This window comes from Eschscholzia californica, unplaced genomic scaffold, assembly GCF_041429995.1.
Source record: "Eschscholzia californica isolate CP2 unplaced genomic scaffold, dmEscCali1.0.p SCAF_2, whole genome shotgun sequence".
NCBI classification, from domain to species: domain Eukaryota; kingdom Viridiplantae; phylum Streptophyta; class Magnoliopsida; order Ranunculales; family Papaveraceae; genus Eschscholzia; species Eschscholzia californica.
In genome coordinates this window covers 29,646,222-29,670,547 of record NW_028238309.1, presented here as the reverse complement: position 1 = coordinate 29,670,547, position 24,326 = coordinate 29,646,222, and the positions used below count along the sequence as shown (strand labels likewise).

Below are 24,326 nucleotides of genomic sequence, written 5' to 3'. Positions count from 1 at the left end.
TCTAGAAACTCAAACAGGAAATAGAGAGAGAATCCATGAGATAGAAAGCAGAGAGGGGTTGATTGAGATCTTATTTCACAAAAGGCAACAACTGAGATTGTTTTAGAAAGACAGAGAGAACTTAAAGATTAAAAAAAGAAATATTTTCAGAAGTATGGAGATATCGACTGGAAAATCGAAGAACTCGGTTGTGGGATTGGTTTGAAGATATTTTTTTAGAGAGAGAATGGAAGAGCTGGGTCTTATTCTTCCGGGGGATATATAAGAAACAGAGAGCAAGGAGCTAAGGATATCTGGGGTTGGGAGTCAAAACTTCTCAAATGCTCAACCAAACCAGAAATATTAGAGAGGGAGAGAGAGCATCCATTATCATCCATCATATCTCTGCTTAGAAGAAAACAAGAGAAAAGTTATCATCTCCTCTCGCCTGGTTGCAGAAAAACCGAGACTATTATTCATCTTCTTATCTTTTTCTTCTACTTTTAGTGAGAGAAAGTAAGAGAAAAGGGATAATAGATATTAATATTTAGAGTGAGAAAGAGAGAGAGAGAAAGAAGCAGAGCTGATTTAATTTGTTTTCTTCTTTACTGTTTTAGTGAGAGAAAGGTAGAAACAGAGAGAGAGAGAGAGATAATTGTAGAGTCGGAAAGTGAGAAATCAAATAAGATATATTTTGTTCATCTTCTATTTCTTCTTCTTCTTCCTTTGTTATTCTTCTAGTGAAAGAGAGAAAACAGAGTAGAAAAAGATAGTAGAAAGAGAGATTTCAGAAAGTTAGAGAGAGAAAAAGAGTTAAAGAAGACGGGAAAATAATTTTCCCACAGGGAATCCATTTCCGGGAAGACGAGAAAATCATTTTCCCTAAGGGTGCGTTTGGCAGAATTCTGGGAAAAACAGAAGGAAATCACTTCCTTAAGGTCCTGTTTGGCTGCCAGTGGAAAATCAGCGAGAAAAAGTTTAGTTTTCTTCCATTCTCTTTTATTCTTTATATCTAATTCAATATCGTATTATGATTAACTAATTCTCTATCTAGGGTTGATGATGAAACCATGTTTAAAATTGTAATCGGGTTTTAACGAAAACATTTTCCAGAATTCGGGTAGTTCATGATAGGGTGTCAACCGACCAAAATATTATTCTTTCTTCCAACACACTAAACTAGAGTATAAGGTTAGAATGGGTATCGATCCCACAGAGAGGTATGGTTGTTATCTAATTTTGACTACTTAAATAAATGGGGGGGATTGTTGCGAAAATTAAAAATGATAACAATACGAAGGATTTTAAATACTATGGTGGAGTAAATTGATTAGAGAATTCATCTTCCGTCATCGAACATGTTGTTAACCAAACTTAATATCTATCTTAATACTAATCTTAATACTAATAACCCTAAAGCATCCTATCTCAGGTCTACTCCGTCAAAACCCCTAATTTCTTCAAAGGCGCAGGCCGCCGCTCTTTGAATTCTTTTCGTTAAATAACTCGATGCAAGCTGCTCAAGTTTAACCTAACGGAAGTAATGGTATTTATGGGTCGAGGTTATTCTAAGCAATCCGATATAAAATCTATTCGGATTTAACCTAGGTCATGTTTTACACATAATTGCTTGGCAACATCTCGTCGCTTGCAATTATATTAAGCTACGTGTAACAAAGGCTTCCTCCTATTGCGGTTCGAAACCCTAGTTTAGCTAAAGATGTGATTTTAGGTCATCTAACTCATGAGATTAAACGAACAAAAATCCAATCCTAAAATATATAAACTGTAAAACATGAATAGTATTAATCGATTAATGATTAAGAGAGGATAATTTAATTAACAACATATTCGTGACATAGACTACATCTCTAATCAATGAAATTATTAGCTACTCATATTTGTTCTTGGAATTAAACTATAATAGAAGAAGAATTCAAAGAAATCAAACAACGATCAAAAGCTATTGATACCGACACCAATGGAGAACACACGTTTCTTCTATTCTCCTCTTTTTCTCTGTTAATCCATTTAGCTGCTGCCTTCTAACTCTTTTTATTTCTCTCTCTTGATGCCCTAGCTGCTGCCTTCTCCCAAAAAGAAAACACCAAAAAAAACCTTCTTTCCTTTCTTGCCCTAAAGATCTTCACGCCCAAATAAGCAACTCATTCCCTTTTTCTTTCTTTGTTTTAGTATAATATAGGAAGGGCCCCACACCTTCCTATTTTTGTAGTTATAATATACAATACTACAGTAGTATGTATACTAACCACGACTTCTTGGACCACATGCCCGGCCTGCGTCGCACTCCGCCGATTGAGCTGCTTCGGTCTCGTTCTTGTGGTGCTCATAGCTTCTTCATACGATATCGGAATAACCTGATTCTTTCGCCATTGGATTCGTAATTCAATTCCCTATAATCCCACGCGAGAAATTCTTGAAATAACTTCTTAACTGTGACGTTAATCAATTCTTCCTTTAACGCGCGTGACTCCACTTCTTTTTCGAGATGTAGCCTGAAACGATACATAAATACCAAAAGTAATGATAATAACGGATAATTTACACAAAAACTAGAAAATATGTATAAGAAAATGATAGACAAAACATGTAAATTATGCACCTATCAAATTCCCCCACACTTGCCTTTTGCTAGTCCTCGAGCAAACTACAAACCTAAACTAAGATAAACTCTGTTTCGTAGAGGATACGATCACATTTAGCGTATGTGACAAGCCTTTAAACCCCTAGGTGTCCCTAGTGGACGAGTTATAGTCTCGTGAGGGTTTACCAGAGATGTACCCACAAACCTATACTCCAACTTATAAATATTTTAAAACACATGCATCCCAATAACTAAGTAAACATAAAATTTCTGCACCATAACAATAAGAAGTTAGATGTAGTAAAGATCACAATTCTCATGCTTAACCGTAGAGTTAGGAGGAAACCACCAAATAAAATATTTCAGCACCGAGAGCGATCTGATAAGTAATGTACCTCACCATTTATAGGATTCATGAAATTTTCACTCATGTGTGCAAGCAAGAGAAAAATGAATCCTGCACACGTGTAACAAGTGCGAAGGAAAAAGGGAACCTTCCAAAACTAAAGATTGTTAAAAATAACTGGATGAAAATGAACTCCTTTTTCTAGTCTAATGATCTCTAAGAAAGGAAATCAACCATTTGCAAGGATGGGAATGCGTATTTACCTTCTCACCCGATCCACAATCAACACCATTCTCTCAGAATCCCATAGAAACGTCTTCAATCCTCGGTATCCAACTGATGATGATGAACTCATAAACTTCATAGATCTTTACAATTTGAAAAAAAAACATGAAATTACTATCACTTTGATTTCTGAATTATGACCTTCACTGTTTGATCTTTTACTCATATTTTTCTCTTCTCGTAACTTTTATCACTTAACACGTTTTCTTTCTTTTAACTTCTCAACTTGTCACAAAAATCTGCCATAAAATGTCTTAAGTCTTCAGCAGAGATGAGACCATTTGTATCCTTATGAAACACCTTAAACTTCACTTGAAATAAGCTTCTCAGACTCAATATCTTTTTTTTTTTTCGCTCTATAATAAAACACATTACCAAACTCCTAATCTTGCAATTTTATAACATAAAAATAGAAACTTCCTTCCACTCGGAGATTTACTCATTTATTAGTTGTTTCACCCTTTGTATTGCCTCGATATCATGAACTTTACTAGTTCACATCTTTCGTTATGTTTCACTTTTGTATATAAGTTGTCAACATATAATGAAATTCTGCTCTTTGTACTGTTGCTTTATATACCTTTCAACTTTCTTCAAATTTGTGATTTTTCGCTTGTTGTTGTCGATATGTTTCTATGGATCTGATTCGGTCGAGAGAATGATGCCAACTGCAAACAAGACTACAAGATAAAGTTAGCAATTCTGATGACATCCTTATGGTTGCATGAAATAGCACTCAAGAGATCAAAAATAGTGCTGAAATGGGTGTGAGGTTGGGTAGCTCATCATTCTACCCGGAATTTGCGCAGATGAACACTCTGGGTGGACAATTTATAGCAGGTAGGATTAAGTGAATCATTGACACTCAAATACTGAATACTCCACCGGTGATCGCTGTCCCGTTTTGTCAGCATATTGCCTCTCAACAGCTAAGCAACCCGAATAAAGTCCCTATACACATCTAAATTCAATTATTTTGGCTGGAAGTCCCTATGTTCCCGTAGCTACCAGTACACTAAGTGACTCTAAAATATCTAAAAATTGGAGGTTTTCATGCAAATATGTACAAAAAGTTCAAAAAGTGTCCTAAAAAAAAGCCAATACCTAAAATTCTAGATGCTTAACCACTCCACTCCCCCACACTTAAACTTTACATTGTCCTCAATGTAAATTGATTCGGTAAAGTAAAGCTGGGAAACCCTACAATATGTATGAAAAGATATGGAAAAGAAAATAAAAAGATAAAAATACTAAACCAATGGGTTGCCTCCCATGCAGCGCTTAGTTTAACGTCCTTTAGCCCGACTCAGCATCCTCGTTCTACTCCTCCAAAGGGAGTGCATCTACTACATTGATTTTGTCCACTCCAGTGTCAAACGGTTCATAATAGGGCTTCAATCGATGCCCGTTAACTTTCAACTCCTGCCCTGTTGACATGCTACGAATCTCGACTGCACCATGAGAGAAAACATTGAGCACAACAAATGGTCCTATCCAGCGGGATTTCAATTTACCAGGAAATAAATAAAGGCGAGAATTAAATAAAAGGACTTTCTGACCAACAGTAAACTGTTTCCTAGATATCCTACTATCATGAAAAGCCTTTGTCTTTTCCTTATAAATGCGTGAACTCTCATATGCATCATTACGAATTTCTTCTAATTCACTTAGTTGCAGTTTCCTTTGTTTGCCAGCCCCATCTATCTCCATGTTACATTGTTGAATAGCCCAAAAAGCCTTATGCTCAATTTCAACAGGAAGATGACAAGGTTTACCGTACACAAGCCTATATGGTGACATCCCAATAGGAGTCTTGTATGCAGTTCTGTATGCCCATAATGCATCATCGAGACGTAAGCTCCAATCTTTTCTTGATGGATTCACAGTTTTCTCTAGGATTGATTTCACCTCTCTATTAGATACTTCGGCTTGCCCGTTTGTCTGTGGGTGATAAGCTGTAGCAATCTTGTGAGAAACATTATACTTTTTCAACAAGCTTTGCAAAAACTTGTTTCGAAAGTGTGATCCCCCATCGCTGATTATAGCTCTCGGAGTTCCAAACCTTGCAAAAATATGATCTTTAACAAAATCTGTAACCACTTTAGAATCATTAGTCGCGGTGGCTTTAGCTTCCACCCATTTTGAGACATAATCAACAGCAAGTAAGATATAAAGTTTACCAAAAGAATTAACAAAAGGACCCATAAAATCAATGCCCCAAACATCAAAAATTTCAACGAAAAGAATAAATTTTTGTGGCATTTGATTTCTAGCACCTAGATTGCCTGTTCTTTGGCACCTATCACAAGTTGTACAAAACACATATGCATCTTTAAATAATGTGGGCCAATAGAAACCACTTTCAAGTACCTTATGAGCGGTTCTCTTTGATCCAAAGTGTCCTCCACAAGCATATGAATGACAAAAAGATAAGATAGAATTGTATTCAGATTCGGGAACGCACCTACGAATAATCTGGTCTGAACAGTGTTTCCAAAGATATGGATCATCCCATATATATTGTTTCGTAATCTTTTTAAGTTTGTCCCTCTCAGCACGAGACAATTGTTTTGGAATCTGTTTGGAGACTAAATAATTCACAATATCAGCGTACCATGGTTCTGAAACTGCAATTGAGAAGAGTTGCTCATCTGGAAAGCTTTCACGCAACGGGATAGCTTCCTCATCTACAGTAAGACGACTCAAGTGATCTGCAACCGTATTCTCAATGCCTTTCTTGTCTTTTATATCAAGATCAAACTCTTGTAGGAGTAGTATCCATCGAATGAGCCTTGGTTTCGCCTCTTTCTTTGTAAGTAAGTACCTAAGTGCTGCATGATCAGAAAATACAATAACTTTTGTACCAATTAAATATGAACGAAATTTTTCCAAAGCAAAAACGATTGCTAACAACTCCTTTTCAGTGGTGGTGTAGTTCTGTTGGGCCTCATTCAACGTTCTGGAAGCATAATAAATAGCATGGGGTTTATTCCCAGTACGTTGGCCTAATACTGCACCAACTGCATAATCACTAGCATCACACATGAGTTCAAATGGTTTACTCCAATCAGGTGGTCTAATGATAGGGGCTGTTATCAAAAGTTCTTTCAAACGATTGAATGCCACTAAACACTTATCATCGAAGTTAAAGACCACATCTTTTTGTAATAATTGACATAATGGTGAAGCAATCTTGGAAAAATCTTTGATAAACCTACGATAAAATCCTGCATGACCAAGAAAAGAACGAATCTCCCTCACCGTTGTGGGAGGGGTAAGAGCACGGATAAGATCAATCTTAGCTTTATCAACTTCCAAGCCTTTAGAAGATATAATATGGCCCAAAACAATGCCATGAGTTACCATAAAATGGCACTTCTCCCAATTCAACACAAGATTAGTTTCAACACATCGCTTAAGAATTAATGTAAGGTTATCCAAGCATAAATCAAATGAATCACCAAACACACTAAAATCATCCATAAAAACTTCGATAATGTTTTCCACGTAATCTGAAAAGATACTTACCATACACCTTTGAAAGGTAGCGGGGGCATTACACAAACCAAACGGCATTCTTCTGTAAGCAAATGTGCCGAAAGGACAAGTGAAAGTGGTTTTCTCTTGATCCTCCGGTGCTATAGCAATCTGATTGTAACCTGAATAACCATCAAGAAAGCAATAATAAGAATGTCCTGCCAATCTTTCTAACATTTGATCCATAAAGGGTAAAGGGAAGTGATCTTTTCTAGTGGTAGCATTAAGCTTGCGATAATCAATACAAACCCTCCAACCAGTTTGCACCCGAGTTGGGACAAGTTCGTTGTCCTCATTCTGCACCACTGTAACACCTGATTTCTTCGGCACCACTTGTACCGGACTCACCCACTTGCTATCGGAAATAGGGTAAATAACCCCCACATCTAATAGCTTAAGTATCTCTTTCTTCACTACTTCCATCATTGGAGGATTTAAGCGACGTTGTGCTTCCCTTGTCGGCCTTGCCCCCTCCTCAAGAAATATTTTATGCATGCAAGTGGAAGGGCTTATTCCCTTGATATCAGCAATTGTCCATCCTATAGCCGTTTTATACTCCTTCAACACCCGAATGAGTCTTTGTTCCTGCAATTCAGTCAGTTCTGTAGAAACTATTACGGGCAACTCCTCATTATCACCCAAATACATGTATTTCAGGTGAGATGGAAGAGGCTTAAGTTCTAGTTTAGGAGCCTGCAATATAGATGGCAACAACTTCTCATTAGTGCACGGTAAAGATATAAAAGAGATATTATGAGCATGTGGATACAATTGCAAGGATTTAAGTTCACCGATAACTTCATCAAATTCATCCCTCAATCTAAACTCAGTTAATGGATTCATAAGGCCTTTAGAACCCACACTTCTTGTGATAATGGTTTTTAATGGATCATCACCTCCCAAATAAAATAGTTGTTGAGCTAACGAGTCAACAATATCAACAAAGAAACAAGAACCAACATCGCTTGGATATCTCATTGCTTCATAGATATTGAAGCGTATGATTTCTCCATCGAATTCCATCGTCAATGTTCCATCAAAAACATCGATCTTAGTCCTAGCTGTTCGCATGAACGGACGTCCCAATAGCAACGGTATAGAGGAGTCTGTAAAGCCCTCTGTCATTTCCAACACACAGAAATCTGCTGGAAACACCAGTTGGTTAACCTGCACAAGAACATCCTCAATAATACCCCTAGGGTATACATTAGATCGATCAGCTAATTGTAAAATAACATTCGTTTCTTTCAACGGTCCTAGATTAAGGGATTCATATATCGACGCAGGCATGACATTAACTGATGCTCCTAAATCTAACATGGCTTTATTAAACAATGTGTTGCCTATAACAATAGGGATGTCAAAACTACCAGGATCTTTACATTTTGGTGGGAGTTTCTTTTGCAAGATAGCTGAAGCATTTTCCCCCACTCTTATTACCTCATTCCCAATTAGTCTTTTCTTGTTGGTGCACAAATCCTTCAACATCCTTGCATATTTCGGCACCTGCCTTATTGCATCTATGAGTGGAATGTTCACATGAACCTTCTTGAATATCTCCAAAATCTCCTTATCTTGTTCCGTTTTTTTAGAGCTAGCAAATCTGCGAGGAAAAGGTAAAGGAGGAATATAAGAAGCAATACGAGATTTAGATTTTTCTACAAGTACCTCATTCGTTTCAGAACAATTAGTTTTCTGCTTCTCCAAAGTCGACCCCTTAGGATCCTCGTTCTTCTCAGCATCTTCTGGTTGTATAGTTCGTGTACCACTTCTCAAAGTCACTGCATTGGCTGATTCTCTTGGATTAAGAGGTTGAGAAGGGAGTTTCCCACTATCCTGTGCCTTTAGTAGATTGATCTCAGTTGCCATCGTGCCTACTTGCAGTTGTAATTCTTTGATTGCATTATCATTAGCTTGCTGATTCTTCTGCATCATCAATGTCATATTTTTCATCATGGCAACCATTTCTGACGATTCTGAGTTCTGAACTGGGTGTGATTGTTGTACTTGTTGTTGTATACCACCCGGACGGCTAAAACCTGGCCCTTGAACTGCAGCTTGCTTGTTTGCATAGCTAAAATTTGGATGATCTCTCCACCCTGGATTGTATGTGCTAGAATAAGGATCATATCGTTGTCTTTGCTGATTTGGAAAAATAGCGTTGACTTGACCGTTTCCCTCTTCACAACCTTGGGTAGATGACGGAACTATCGCAGCTGCAATTTGTTGTATCATTGCTGTCATGTTGCCCATTTGCTGACGAAGCTCGACAACCTCACTTACTTCGTTAACCCTTCGAACGAGTGATTCTGATCCACGATTAGAGAATTGTTGAGAATTTGCTGCCATGTTCTCAATTAACTCTCTAGCTTGAACTACTGTTTTATTGACCAAAGCTCCACCACCTGCAGCATCAAGAAGACTTCTATCAGTAGCATGAAGGCCCTCATAAAAATATTGGATAATCAATAAATCACTAAATTGGTGGTGTGGACAGCTAGCCACCAATCTCTTGTAACGTTCCCAACATTCATATAGTGTCTCCCCTGGCATTTGCCTAATACCACAAATTTCTTTCCTAATCTGAGTTACTTTGGACGCAGGGAAGTATCTCTCTAGGAACAGTTTCTTCAAACCATTCCAAGTCGTGACACTACCAGAAGGTAGATAGTACAACCATTCTTTAGCTGTGTCCATCAAAGAAAAAGGAAAAGCTCGTAACATGACTTCATCAACATCAGTCCCTGCTGGTATCATGGCCATGACTATGTTATGAAAATCCATTAAGTGCTTATTTGGATCTTCATTAGTCATTCCATGGAACTTCGGTAGCTCACGAATCAACCCTGGCTTGATCTCAAAAGTGGATGTCGTCTGGATACACCATTGTTGAGTTTCTAGCTTGTGAGAAGCTAAATCCTTGAGTGTACGATTCGCGTCACCCATGGCTTTTTCTTCTACTTCAAAATCTGAATCTGATAAAGGGGTGTTCGCTGCTCGAGTAAAATCTTTCAGCAAAGTACCAGATCGAAGTTGCATAAACAGTACCTGAAAAGAGAGAAAAATAGAAACAAAATTAAAGTAATAAAAACAAGATAACAATCCGTTGCCTCCCCGGCAGCGGCGCCAAAATTTGATAGGGTGTCAACCGACCAAAATATTATTCTTTCTTCCAACACACTAAACTAGAGTATAAGGTTAGAATGGGTATCGATCCCACAGAGAGGTATGGTTGTTATCTAATTTTGACTACTTAAATAAATGGGGGGGATTGTTGCGAAAATTAAAAATGATAACAATACGAAGGATTTTAAATACTATGGTGGAGTAAATTGATTAGAGAATTCATCTTCCGTCATCGAACATGTTGTTAACCAAACTTAATATCTATCTTAATACTAATCTTAATACTAATAACCCTAAAGCATCCTATCTCAGGTCTACTCCGTCAAAACCCCTAATTTCTTCAAAGGCGCAGGCCGCCGCTCTTTGAATTCTTTTCGTTAAATAACTCGATGCAAGCTGCTCAAGTTTAACCTAACGGAAGTAATGGTATTTATGGGTCGAGGTTATTCTAAGCAATCCGATATAAAATCTATTCGGATTTAACCTAGGTCATGTTTTACACATAATTGCTTGGCAACATCTCGTCGCTTGCAATTATATTAAGCTACGTGTAACAAAGGCTTCCTCCTATTGCGGTTCGAAACCCTAGTTTAGCTAAAGATGTGATTTTAGGTCATCTAACTCATGAGATTAAACGAACAAAAATCCAATCCTAAAATATATAAACTGTAAAACATGAATAGTATTAATCGATTAATGATTAAGAGAGGATAATTTAATTAACAACATATTCGTGACATAGACTACATCTCTAATCAATGAAATTATTAGCTACTCATATTTGTTCTTGGAATTAAACTATAATAGAAGAAGAATTCAAAGAAATCAAACAACGATCAAAAGCTATTGATACCGACACCAATGGAGAACACACGTTTCTTCTATTCTCCTCTTTTTCTCTGTTAATCCATTTAGCTGCTGCCTTCTAACTCTTTTTATTTCTCTCTCTTGATGCCCTAGCTGCTGCCTTCTCCCAAAAAGAAAACACCAAAAAAAACCTTCTTTCCTTTCTTGCCCTAAAGATCTTCACGCCCAAATAAGCAACTCATTCCCTTTTTCTTTCTTTGTTTTAGTATAATATAGGAAGGGCCCCACACCTTCCTATTTTTGTAGTTATAATATACAATACTACAGTAGTATGTATACTAACCACGACTTCTTGGACCACATGCCCGGCCTGCGTCGCACTCCGCCGATTGAGCTGCTTCGGTCTCGTTCTTGTGGTGCTCATAGCTTCTTCATACGATATCGGAATAACCTGATTCTTTCGCCATTGGATTCGTAATTCAATTCCCTATAATCCCACGCGAGAAATTCTTGAAATAACTTCTTAACTGTGACGTTAATCAATTCTTCCTTTAACGCGCGTGACTCCACTTCTTTTTCGAGATGTAGCCTGAAACGATACATAAATACCAAAAGTAATGATAATAACGGATAATTTACACAAAAACTAGAAAATATGTATAAGAAAATGATAGACAAAACATGTAAATTATGCACCTATCAGTTCATTACCTTGAATTCCGAGTTATGAAAAAAAGAGTGATTGAATTTATTTAAATATTTGCTCTTAAAAATGATTTTATGTGGTGAATTCAGAAACTCTAGGCTCTCCCAATTTCCTGAGTTCCTTGTATCATTTGTATTTATTTTTCATTTTCGTAATTTTATTTTTTTAATATTTTATTCATTTTAAAACCAAAATCAAAACATTTGAAAAATCTTATTACTTCCTAGTTTAAGAACGAATTTGACTAATCTCTGAGGAACGAACCGGTCTTACCGGAAAAATTACAACTTGACACCCGTGCACTTGCGGGTGTAGACCTATTTAGGGTAACCTTTTAGGCCCATCAGACTTCTTACTGTTGTCGCCGTCGCCTATCCTGTGACCCCAGATGTACTCACCTCTCTTGTTCCTCATCACTTCCCACATCCAAAGATTGGATCCATCACGATAAATAGCAAGTTTCTGTACCTCCCTGTGTTTGTTGATGGCTTTGATCGCGTTAAAAGTGAATTCCTTCAAGCTGTTCATGCCTCCGATCGAAAGGATTATGGCCCAATCCCTATAAAAACCTTGCTCCGAGATAATGAATCGGCCATCGTTAAGGTTGGAGAGAAGAATTCTCTTCCTTTCTATATAAACATGAATACCACTCTTGGCTGCCATCGATTACCTCCGGCGAGACGGTACCCCCTTTTGATACCACTCAACGCACCAGACGGCGCTATGCTAGAATCCAAGATTCAAAGCAATGGCCTTAGCGGTGGGCGGTTTGCTGCGATCTCCAGAGGAGAATTGCTGCCGGCGGGAATCTACGAACACCCCTTCTCCGATGAAGGCCCTGAGACACAGAACTTCCTATCGATGCACTCAGATTACCACTCGGCGCTATACCAGATTCAAAGAATCTGTGCAAGGGCGTTAGCGGTGGAGTGGTGCACTGCGATCTCTAGGGTTAGTTGAGTCACCGGACTATGATCGGAAAATGCGCCTGAGTCGGAGCTTCTCTCTCCTTCTTTCAAACTAGATCGTATCAAAAAACTTGAGTATTATGTCAGATTTGTAAAAATGGCAAGAACTAAGGGTTTAGTGGGTTGTGTGAAGTTCTGCTACCTTTCAAACAAGCCCTATTTGATGATTTCTGCTACCTAAATATTAAGGAGAATAAGTTGTGTGAAGTTCTCTTCCAAAATCTTCAAAAACGGCAACAACTAAAGGGTTTTTTAACTGGTCGAATCTGCAAAATAGCCGTGAAAGACTGTATTGTAGACATTAAATATGAATTGGTACATGAAAGGTTTAGTGGGTTGATCAGTTGAAATTGCAGAGAGAGAAAGAAGAGAGAGAAATGAGTAGAAATGGAAGAGGGTTTGGAGAAGAGAAATATGCCATAAATTAGGTTTAAGTGGGGAGTGAATGACAAGAAAACCTAATTTATTTGGTCTACAATTTCAAAAAGGAATTAACTGTGTCAATGGTCATTGAAAATAAAAATTGAGGGCATAAGTGTCAAAAGAAAATTCAGGAATAAGTGTTTCAGTTGAAAAACAAACATTTTTCCTTGGAGTTCAATTCAATTAATTCAGATTCAGCCTATTCAATTCAGTCATTTCAGATTCAGAGAATTCAGATTCAGACCAAAATAAAAAAACAAACACAACCTTACTCTTCTTGCCTCTTTTAAATTTCAGTTAGGCAAAATCTATTAACAATGAGTGAACAAAAAAAAATTAATCAATAAGGTTTATTCCCTATGTGGCCTCCATATGGCCCCACTGGTAGCTTGGTTTCCTTTTACATGCACGTCTTAATTGTAGTCTCATGCAAATTGTTGTTTGCTTAATTGATCGTGCATCTACTCTAACATCAGATGTCGTATGTTTGACTCTGTAATGTATGTTTGACTCTGTGAGTTGATCATTTATTTGACTTGTGATGATAGGGTATCAATAACAAATGGCTTTTAAGCACCATAGAATGGTACAAGTGTATGGGGTTTTAACTATATAAGGCAAAATAATATAGAAAATAAGTTAAAAAACACAAACATTTCAAAATTATTATTCTGGTCAAAAAATATACAAAGACTAAAATACTTTCTTTTGTCATTTTGTGTAAATAAATTCTTTTATTTTCCTGAATAACCGTTTCCTCTCTTCTCTCTCTCTTTTAAACTACTTTCCAGATCTTGGTGTTTTCTGGAGGACGGATCCCTCCTCCGGATTTCCCTCTTTATTGTTTATGTTATACTCCCTCTGTCCCAAAATGAATGACCTAATTTTTATTTTGGATTATCCCATTTTAGAGTCCTATTTCTAAAAATAAAGAAATGAATTTTTCGCTATTTTCAATAATACCCATTACTATAAATTTAATGACAACTTTATTTAAAGTTATGTTCAACTTTTTTATTGTGTTCCCTTAATAAGTTGGGTTTTCAAAATAGGTCATTCATTCTGGGACTGAGGGAGTATCTATAATAAGATCATTGAATGTATGTTTTAGAGAGAGATTCTATGGAATCAAATCTTATTCTACACAGTTCTTCTTATTGGATTCTTCATCTTCTTGTTCTTCTCTCTCTAACATGGATCACATATGCATTTCTTAAAGTTACAAAAATCAAATTCGATGGAGGATTTAATCAACTTGTTGGTGATTTTATATGTTTAAGGAATGGAAGTATGGATAAAGATGTCAATGAGAAAAGCAGATTCAATATCGCCGAATTCTACGATGAACAATTCAAGAAGATTGAAGATGAAATTACAAGTCAAAAAAAAGAACGATTAAGATTTCACTTTTACTAGTATAATATTATTGTTGTAATTTTCTTTTTGTCGACCTTTAGGGTCTTTAATTCCCGATCTATAGGATTCTTTGTGTCTGTGTCTAGTCAATTTTTTCCCCTTCATGAAGCACTTTACATTTAAAGGTATGTAACTCTCTCATGTAGTTATCAAAGAAATAAGAATTATCATCCATGTAACATGTGATCGAATCACTTATAAATGAAATATGGTTTCGATTGGTTTCAAAAAAAAAAAAACATATTTTTTCTTTAATCTTTAAATCTATATACCTTTTGTTTGAGATGTCGGATTTCTATAAAAATTATATATTTAGAAATGATTTTTCATTAGCTTTCTAACAAGATCCACTTTCAATACATTTTTTGAAAAAATAAACTCGTTTTTCTCCTTACGTTTTTCTGCAAACATGTGTTTGCAACAATCTGTTTTGCAAACAAGTTCTGCAAACATGTGTTTCCAACAATCTGGTTTGAAAACAAGTTCTGCAAACATGTGTTTGCATAATGTAAACTGCAAACTGTATTTGCAAAATATAGATTGCAAACATGATATGCAAGCTTTGCAGAATATAATCTTGAGTTGCATATCTTGCAAACTCGATTTGTAAATTGAGAATATAAACTAAGAGTGTGTATCTACGAAATCTTGAGTTTGGAATTGATTTCATCATTCGTCATATAAAACTCATGAAAAAATTGTGTGGTCGACTTTACGATTAAACCTTCAAAATTCTTATTGTTTTCTACTTTAAGATTAAGCCTTTAATACTTCAAGATGAAATAATGTAGAGTGAGAGAGGGGAGAGATACTTGCTCAATGAATCATATACATAACACAACAAGAAGCACAAAATAATAAATCATTCAACCATAATCACTTTTCCCACCAGCTTCAATAAACCCTATAACCCTCATTCCAATCAACTTCTTAACTTCTTCAATCTCTCCTTCTTTATACATAAAGGTCACGAATATTGTTGTGTTTCGCCTGATGTGTGAATACTGAGTGAAGGTAAAATCGTAACAAGTAACTAGGAAGATCCGGATCACCACACTTTGATAAAGTTGCCACCACAAAGTGATAAAGAAACCGGTTGAGTAAACACCACACTTGGATAAAGTTTCCACCACCAATGGCTCTTCCAAAACCCAGTGTTGGACCCAGGATTTTTGGCTTGTCGGGGCATATATTGAAAATAATAACTGAAACTATAAATAACATAAAATTCATATTTATTTATAATGTCATATTTAAATACAATTTATAGTTGACCACGTCGAGTTTTCATCTTCTGAAATCGCTGCATAATAACTTCATTATCGATAGAATAAAAAATGTCTCTCTCAACATATGCGAACAAGTTATCATTCATCCATTCATCTCCCATTCGATTGCGTAATCTATTTTTTTACAATATTCATACTAGAAAATACTCTCTCCACTATGGCAGTTGCAACTAGAAGGGTTAATGCCAATGTCAATAACATGTAAACCAATGGATACACTTTATCTTTCCTTTTCTCTTTCATCTTTTTTGCAAGATCAGCTAGCCCTTTCAATCCATTAAATTCGCTGCTAGACTGCATATTAATGAGATAATTTTCAAGTTGATCTTCAAGCACTATTAAGTCGACGCTAGAGAAATCTTTAGGGTAAAATTTAGTGAGACGGATCAATTTTTGTTTGTCAAATGCTATAAATGAGTCGATCGGACTCAAACTAGCCAACCAAATAAGCAACTCAGTGTTCACCTCATTAAAACGATTATTTAACTGTTGAAGTTTCATATCCACCACAGTATAAAATAACTCGACACGGTAGTGATGTAAGTTTGTTATTTCTTTAGCTTTACGCCTTGGTCGCCCATCGCGTATGAACATATCATCCATATTAGGAACTCCAATGTTGTTTTTCTTACAAAAAGAAGATGCTTCAATAAGCAAAGAATCTGAACCACTATCTCGCATTTCTTGTAGTCGTAGCTTACATATTGTTACTAATTTCATAGCATTCACAATCTCTTGATCTTTTCTTTGTAGTGTCTGTGACAAATCATTTGTAATTCCCAATATATTTTTTACAAGTGGAGACATAAAGCAAAATTGAAAGACTAAACAGAATTCAACAAAACCCTTGCTTCAAATTTTTTATCAGATATTGTATCATCAGCCACCGTCTCGAGTACACCCATTATGGGTGAATACATGTTAATCAAACTTACTAATGTCTTGTGGTGTGATCCCCATCGTGTGTCACCAGCTCGTGCAAGACTCCTATCTTGGTTTAGTCCCTGTCCACTAGAAAACTCATTATTATTAAGGGCCTCAAAGATTACATCAGAATGTTTTTCTCGAAAAAGATCACGACGTTTTGGAGATGCCCCAACAATATTCACGATATCAACCGTCAAAATAAATAAATCGTTGATTTCTATATGATTCCTTGCTACAGCAACAACAGCTAATTGGAGTTGACGAGCAAAACAATGAACAAAATAAGCACACTCATTTTCTCTTAAAATAAGTGCTTTAAGACCATTGAACTCACCTTGCATATTGCTTGCCCCGTCGTATCCTTGTCCTCTCAATCTGTCTATGCTTAATCCGTGTCTGGAAAAAAAGTCATTAATAGCTGCCTTAAGTGTGAGTGATGTTGTACTGCTTACGTGCTCAATACCAACAAACCGCTCAATTACTTGACCTTCATGCACATATCGTAATACCATAGCCCTTTGCTCTTTTGTAGATATATCACGATATTCATCAATAAGAATAGAGAACTTAGATTCACCCAATTCTTGAATAATTTTGTTGATAATTTCAAAGGAAACAGCATTTGAAATATCTCTTTGAATTTTAGGTGACACTAATTTTAGGTTTTCTGGAGCTTGTTCCATTGTGACGCCTTTAATACCCTCATTTTTATCTCTCAACCATTGCAACAATTCAATAAAATTACCTCTATTGCTTGAGGATTCAGATTCGCCGTGTCCCCGAAATGGAAGACCTTGCTTAAGAAGAAATCGAACACAATCAACTGATGCATGTAAACGAATTCGATAATTTTTCCGAACTTCATCAGACTGTTTGCACAACATTGTTTCAATATGTTGTTCTTGTCTTAATAGAGCTTCATCGTTTCTCAAAGCATTGTTATGAGCACTATTGACTCCTCTAACATGAACTTGCAACCTTTCCTTTTTCTTCCAGTTTGAAAATCCTCCAGCCACAAAAGAATCGCAACTGTTAAGAAACATATAACAATATAAACAAAATACAACACGTTTTGATATACTATATTCTAACCAGTTAGCATGTTCGTTAAACTAAGCGGGGTTAAATCTCCGTGCCTTTTTTCCAAAAATCGTCATAGGAAAAGCATGGGTGCGAGGTTGACAAGGGCCTTTTAATAGATATGCTTTACGAACTTGATCTCGAATATTGGGATGATAATTTAAAATTGGAGTTCGCATTCCAGGATCTGCAGGAAGACTCGTCAAGTCTATTTTGTCATGTGTACTTTTTGAATGGTTTGCTTCTTCTATTGTTGGTGATGACAGTCCAATGTTAGCACAATTTTTTTCTAAATTGATGTCTTCTTTTGTAGATTCTGACAATGAGATCTTTAGCCTTCTCTCTTGAACTACTGCTAAATCTCTTAATATTTGAAGAATCATTAACGGTACCTATTCTTTTAAAGTATCTCTCCATTATCTTTGAATATCTAACGAATGTAACACATAATTAGTTTTCGATGAAACATTGATATATATATATATATATATATATATATATATATATATACACACAAACATAAGAAAGAAAAGGAGAAGAGCAATACCTTAGTTTAAATTCAAATCAATGAATATGAAATCACATAAACAATAAGAGAATTATCAAAATAATTGTACTCTAAATTCAACTAAAGAAGTCCTCTTTAGTAATTAATATAAACTAATAAAGAAGATGAGGAGACTTAGATCTTAAATAACTTCTCTAAATTCTAAGCTAATTTGGACTTAGAAACTTCTAAAGTGGTAACCTAATTTAATTTGGAGTTAGAATTGCTAAATTGGAAATCGTGCCTTAAAGGAAGGTATGTTGCCTGGTTGTTGAGTGAGTTGGAATTAATTACGTGCGCAATGAAAAGGGGCATAAGTTGCCTTTTGACTTGAAAAACTGATAAAAGAAACTTTCTACGGGAGTAAAAGGGATTCCTGTTAAAGGAAGACTAGTATCCTTAAGGGGATTCCACATTGGGACGTGGGGGCATGTGACCCAACGGGCCCCAATGTGGGTCTGCCCCTGCGAAAACTAGAGGATAAAGGAAATGATCTAAATAGATCCAAAGTCACAAAAGACTCTACAATTTCTCAAATTCTTTTTCTGATTTTTCTACTGATAATAAGCCTCATTATATAGAGGAGAATACATTAAAAGGGAATTAAATGCTAGGCTATATGCGTATAAACTAGTTACATTGGAAACAACTTAGTTTAAATGCATGAATGTAGAAATACGATACTAAATTTAATGCAGATGAATAAAAACGAAAATGACTCTTCAAGTCTTCGAGAACCCTCTTTAAAGACAATATTTATCCATTTGAGTGGTCCAACTTCAGTAAAGTAACGGTCAACGCATTGGTAGGCGGGTTTGCGGATTCCAACTCTGTTTGCTCCATCTTCGGCTGATTCAGCACTGGTGCTCCCGCATCAGACTCTCCGGGTTGGAAAGAATTTGTCTTCTAATCTGATAGCTCATCGTCTTCAAGATATAGAGAAAGATCACCGACATTGAAAGTACTTGAAACACCATAGGCACCTGGAAGCTCCAGCTTGTAAGCATTATCACCAAACTTCTCAAGTATTTTAAAAGGACCCTCTGCCCTTGGCATCAGCTTCGACTTGCGTTTGTTTGGAAACCTCTCCTTTCTTAGGTGTAACCAGACCAAGTTTCCTGGTTCAAAAGACTTAGCACGTTTGTATTTGTTGGTCTTCTTCTTGTACTTCTCATTGCTCTTTCAATTTCTGCCCGAACATTCTCATGTAGCTTCTTCATTGTTGTTACCCTTTCTTTTGCTTCAAACTCTGCCTTAAACTCCAAAGGTAGTGAAATCAAGTCAATAGGAGTAAGTGAATTAAGACCATACACAATCTCAAAGGGTGAATGTCTTGTAGTGTAGCTTGTTGACCTATTATAAGCAAACTCAGCTTGAGCTAGCTTCAGATTCCATTCCTTCAAGTTCTTCTTTATCAAGCCTCTCAAAAGAGTAGTTAAGGTTCTATTTGTCACTTTTGTTTGACCGTCAGTTTGTGGATGACAAGAAGTACTAAAAAGGAGCTTAGTACCAAGTAATCTCCACAAAGTCTTCCAGAAATAGCTCAGAAACTTTGAATCACGATCAGAAACAATGGTTTTAGGAATACCATGAAGGCGTACAACCTCTTTAAAATACAAGTCAGCAACCCTACTAGCATCATCAGTCTTGTGACAAGGAATAAAATGGGCCATTTTGCTGCACCTGTCAAACTACCACCATTATAGAATCTTTTCCCCTCTAAGTTCTTGGTAGTCGCACAATAAAATCCATGCTCACATCATCCCAGGGCTGTATTGGAACAGGTAAAGGCGTGTACAAACCTGGTTGGAAATGACTTTTCATTCTTTGACACGTGGCACATCGTCCTATGATGGAATGAACATCTCGTACCATCTTGGGCCAGAAGAAATGCTCTTGAAGCATGTCCACTGTTTTGTTGATCCCAAAATGACCATAAAGACCTCCGCCATGTGTTTCACGAATCAGCAACTCCCGAACAGAATTTCTTGGCACGCAGAGTTGGTTTCCTCTAAAAATAAATTCATCTTGCAAATGGTACTGATTTGTAACTCTCTTTTTGCACTCAGTATAGACTTCAGCAAAGTCTAAGTCCTTATCATATAAAGTCTTCAACAAATCAAATCTCATAATTTGAGAATCCAGAATAGAGATTAAGGCATACCTTCTTGAGAGTGCATCAGCAACAATATTCGTTTTTCCAGCCTTGTATTTTGACACAAATGAGAAGGATTACAGAAATTCTACCCATTTAGCATGTCGGTTGTTCAACATGTGCTGGTTGTTTATGAACTTCAGTGCCTCATGATCAGAATGTAAAACGAACTGACCTGGCCTTAGATAATGCTCCGAATGAGTCAAAGCTCTCACAATAGCATAAAACTCCTTATCATAGGTTTAGTAGTTTTTCTGTGCCCCTGTAAGTTTCTCACTGAAATAAACAATGGGATGTTGTCCTTGGATAAGAACAACTCCTATACCAATTCCACTAGCATCACACTCAACTTCAAACACTTGATTAAAATCTGGAAGTGCTAAAATAGGTGCTTCGCATAGCTTCTGTTTCACCACTTCAAATGCCTTTTGGGCAGCACTGCTCCATTTGAACTTTTCCTTCTTCAAGCATTGTGTTATTGGCGCCACGACAGTGCTGAAATTTTTCACAAAGCGTCTATAGAATGATGCAAGTCCATGAAAGCTTCTTACATCAGATTGGGTTGCCAGAACTGGCCAACTCCTTATAGCTTCAACTTTGGATTCATCAACTGAAATCCCCTTTTCTGAAACGATAAAACCAAGAAACACAATGCTAAAAGTAAAAAACTCACACTTCTCTGGTTTAGCATATAGCCGGTTTCTCCTTGACACCTTAAAAACTTCCCTGAGATGTTCAGCATGTTCGGCTTCATTCTTGCTATAGATAAGAATATCATCAAAATATACCATAACAAACTTTCCAATTAAGTCTCGCAGGACCTGATTCATAAGTCTCATGAAAGTGCTGGCTGCATTTGGTAATCCATATGGCATGACTAGCCATTCAAACAAGTCATTTTTTGTCTTGAATGCAGTCTTCCATTCATCACCTTCCTTCATTCTGATTTGGTGATAACGAAACTTGAGCCATTCAGCTCATCTAGCATGTCATCCAACTTGGGTATAGGATAACGAAACTTGATGGTTATCTTGTTAATAGCTCGGCTGTCTACACACATCCTCATCGAACCATCTTTCTTTAGTACAAGCAGAGCTGGTACAGAACATGGACTCATGCTCTCTCTGACATACCCTCGATCAATCAGCTCTTGCACTTGTTTCTGCAACTCCTTAGCCTCTTCTAGATTGCATCTATACGCTGGACGATTTGGCAAAAGGTGCACCAGGTAGTAAATCAATTTGATGCTCAATACCTCTGTTTGGAGGTAGTCCGGGTGGTAAATCTTTAGGAAAAACATCACTGAACTCATTCATCAATTTCAGCATTAATGGATGAGAAATCACTTCAGCTCCGCCATTCTTTTCAACCACCAGCAAAGCAAAGACCTCCTTGCCCTTACCCATCTTCTTCATGATTTTGGTTTCACCCAAAAACATGTTCTCCTTGCATTTCTCTGCTGCAGACTTAGCACACGTAGTAGGTGATAATGGTGCCAATGTAATGTGTTTCTTATCCTTATGAAAAGAATAAGTGTTCTTGTGATGCACCCGAAAAGGTTGCACACCCAAGCAGAGGTATCAAGTAGTAATCCGGCAAAGCCGGGATCGATCCAAGGATAGGAAGGTAATTTGGATGTCGAAGGGTCTTTTCCCCCAGTCTAGATATCAAATTCCAATTTAGACTAAAAAGAAAACGAAACAAAGATTAATGGGGTTTTAGATTGAATGACACAAAACAAGAAAGCAACTAACTAAACAATATAAGTAAAACGGGCGAGAGAGATTGGAAGAAGAGTCGGAGGAACAAGAGTCGGGAGACGGTAAGACTTGATCCGGACAACAAATAAGTGAGAGAAGTGTCGAAGTCCGGGAATCCATAATGATAAACCTATGACTATGTGGATAAAACATCCACTAAGTCCCTAGACATGCTAGGAAAGACGTCCGAAGTGTCCCAGAAGGGGTCAACAACCGAGTCTGAGATCATGTGGAAGGTCGAACTAAACTCTAAGGGTAAGACAATATGCTCGGGGACCAAGTCAAGGTCCGTGGTTTCCTTAGGTAAATAATCCAACAGGCTATCCATTATCTCGCTAACTTCTATGTCGTCGACGTCCTTAAAGGCATCTGGAGCCTCAAAGTTGGTTACAACACCATTCCTTCCTAATATGGCATCTAAGACTGCCTCCTCACAAGTGTCAAAAATTGTAAAGTTCATAATAGATTCATCCCCAAACTTGCTCATAAAGCCCTCATCCTGAACATCAAGGTCTACTATAGTCCTATCGTGGTGAGATGACGAAGGTCGGGAGAGTGAGCAATAAGGGTCACCGGTCAATTCCATCTCAAAAGGTCTATCAGGAGCTTCTTCAACATTTAACTTAAGACTAGAGTTAGGTGTATTACCCTCACCAGCATTCATAGTCTCTTCTTGAGTTTGGGGTGCGCAAACCCCTTCTTCGTCGACGATAGGCTTTGACTCAAGTCTATCAACAATTTTGAGAATCCGTTCTGTGATCTCCGTTATATCTCGATTAAATCTATTTTGGTACTCTAAAATTGCTTGGAGAGTATCTTCAGACATCTCCTCGTAATAAGGCATATGAGTATAACTAGACGAAGACTCTCGCAGAACACGGTTCATGGGACAGTACTCGGTCAAATGGTCTAAGCTCGCACAAATAACACAAACCGGGCTAATGGTCTCCATGGTCCTTTCTTCACTACCTTCATGTAGATACCTAGACTCGACTCTTTGAGTAAAATCATCGAGTCGGAAATTGTCATTCCTAAGCGAACCATTCATATATGCTTGTCGATAGTCACGAAGACTTCGACGTGGTCGATCAATACTAATAGAACTACGGTCCTCATCAAATGACAAATTCATACATGAAGGTGTGGTCATCCCAAATTCTTGTCGATAGTCTCAAAGACTCTTACGGGGTTGATTACCCTCATGCTCATAATCCCTAAAACCATGTTCATGACGAGTCTGACCGACTCCATACATCCGTCGATATTCACCCATGGTCATCCTAGGTCGGTCAGGCTCAACTCGCATATTCCTATCACTAGTCGGACCATTCCTATATAAGTTTGAGTAGTCCTGATCACTTGTAGATGGTCGACTAGTGTTGGAAAGAGTTCGCATAAGGTCATTCTCATCAAATGGCCAACTTGCCATGATCTCACAATATTCAAGGATACTAACACACAATCGCAAAAATGGGAACAAACACTTATAGAACTAAACAATCACACACAAGTAAAAAGGATGAGATAGAATGCGATACTATCGAGTGCTCCTCTCGTTTCGTTCGTCTTTCTTCTTAAGCTTCTCGAATCCTTCCTTTTCCTTCGCCTTTATGTCACCTTTGGCTCTTTTTTTTGTAATGGTACCGAAAAGAAAATGAAATTAAGAAAGTACAAAATAAAATAAAGACGTCTAAGAAGCAAATAACACTAAACTAATGAACAAAACTACTAACGCTATCCAAACTACTAAACCTTTCCCCAGCAGCGGCGCCAAAAACTTGATGCACTCGAAAAGGTTGCACACCCAAGCGGAGGTATCAAGTAGTAACCGGTAAAACCGGAGTCGATCCAAGGGTAAGTTGGTAGTTTGGATAACGAAGGGTCCTATCCCTCGGTTTAGATGTCAAATACTAACTTAGGCTAAAAAGGAAAGGAAATAAGATAAATAGGGGGTTTAGATTGAATGAGTAACAAAACAAGAAAACAAGCAAAACTAACTAAACAATATAAGTAAAACGGGCGAGAGAGATTCGAGAGAAGAGTCGAAGGAAACAAGAGTCGGGAGGCAACAAGAGTCGGAAGACAAATAAGTGAGCGAGGTGTCGAAGCCCGGGACTCCATAATGATAAACCTACAACTATGTATGGTCCGATTTAACGTTTCAAAGTATAATCGATGTTCGACTCCTAAGGTGATGTCTATAAGCACTACGTATATCCGGAGATCATACTTAGTCAAACAAACATCTAAATCGGTTAATCCCGAGTCATCGAAAGTGTCGTCTGGTCGCCTAACAATGTGAAGTGCATGACAAGACACATGAAATTATGACTTAGACTGCGATCGATATCGAATACTTCGTTTCGTCTA

The 24,326-nt window shown here is 37.2% G+C and overlaps 1 pseudogene; it reads right to left on the bottom strand.

Annotated features, from left to right (window-relative positions):
- Window positions 1-15,462: 15,462 nt before the first annotated feature.
- Window positions 15,463-17,877, bottom strand: LOC147557308 (uncharacterized; annotated as a pseudogene).
- Window positions 17,878-24,326: the final 6,449 nt, after the last annotated feature.